Source organism: Pipistrellus hanaki (genome assembly GCF_964339955.1).
Source record: "Pipistrellus hanaki genome assembly, chromosome: 1".
Lineage (NCBI taxonomy): Eukaryota > Metazoa > Chordata > Mammalia > Chiroptera > Vespertilionidae > Pipistrellus > Pipistrellus hanaki.
In genome coordinates, this window is record NC_140503.1 from 142,217,644 (window position 1) to 142,219,226 (window position 1,583).

The following is a 1,583-nucleotide window of genomic DNA, read 5'->3' on the forward strand; positions in this document are numbered from 1 at the left end:
GCGGGGAGGGCGGGGCGGCGGGGCGCGCCGGGATTGGCCGGCCCGGGCTCTCTCCCGCCTCCTAAAGAGGCCGCGCCCGCCCCGCTGCAGGAAAGGTCTGCAGGACGAGGTGGGGTGCTCAGGCTGCAAGTCTGGGCTCAAATGGCCGAAGCACTCCCTCCTTTGGGTCCAGCTTGGCTGTGGCAGGTCCTAAAAACAAAGATGCTAGCTGTGCGTTCTTGCGCTCTGGTTGGCTGCTGGGCTTCCTAAATCATTCGTTTGGATGCTGAGTGTATACATCTTGCGGGGGGGGGGGGGGGGGGGGGGGAGACACACACATACAATAGGTCCCCGATGTGGCACAGCCTCCACCCCAGCAGCTCCACCCCGAGCTGCAAGGGGGAGTTTCCGCTGCCCCAGGCCTGGTAGCCAAAGGGCTGGGCTGCTGCTCTTTATCTGGGATTTGCAGTCAAAAAGGCCCTTTCCTCTTCCCATAGCCTGGAGGGTGACGATGACGTAATAAATGCAATGTGTGAAATGTGTAGGTGTCGATGGCCAAGCTGCGGGAAAGATGGGGAGTGGGAGGCGGGGGGAGGGGGATGTGATGGAGTCAAGTTCTTGGAACTGGCCAGGGTCCCAGGGTCGGGCAACCTCTGTATGCGGAGAGCGAACGCACAGAGCTCGTTTTAACCGCTGGCCTGGGTAAAGCAGACGCCCTGTTTGAGGAACTTGCTGCGAGGATATAAGAAGCTGATGATATAAAGAGAACATGAATAGGGTAAGGAAGGGTGACGATATTATTATTGATACGGGGTTGAGACATTACAATTGTGTAATGATTTTAAGACAAAAGTCTATCTAATCTTTCATCATCATGGCCCTCTTTTACCTCTTCTACAGGCTAAATCCTCCGGTTTTATTTTATCTATTGAAAGGTCAGTTTCATGTGAATCACCTTAGTTGATCATCATGAACAAATGTTTCCCTATTTCTGGTTATTGTGTGTGCTGCACACACTCAAACGCCGCACACCATGCTGTACTTACAAAAGTGGGACCAAAGCATCGTGAGCCTTCTTATGTGTTCTGTGATCCTTTCTGTTTTCTGGAAATAAGTGATGCCAGGAAGCTATGCTAACTTTCAAGTCTACTCTGTCCTAATGTTATTTTTGCCATGTTCTTCACAAGTCATTTTAAACTTAATTAAACACACTCCTCATATCTTCTATAATTAACCTTTAATTTTATATTACTTTTCTCTTTTTTAATTTAGAAAATATTTAACATTTAAACTACTGTACTTGTTTGCAGATATGAACTTCAACATGTCATCTGAGTCTCTTCATGGCCTTGCTCTCTGAAATAGTAGCTAATAATGTCTTCCCTCACAAGCATCTTAAATTCACAAATGATTTTAAAATAGTTGGAGATATGACTAATTTTCATCCCTAACAGACACCTCTTGTTATAATTGCATTGATAGCTTTTTCCTAAATATTCTCTTAATTTGTTAGATCTGTCATGCAGTTAGGAAGTGTTATAGGCTGAATTATGTGCCCCCCAAAATTTATATGTGTAAGTCCCAAACCCCAAGGACCTCAGAAT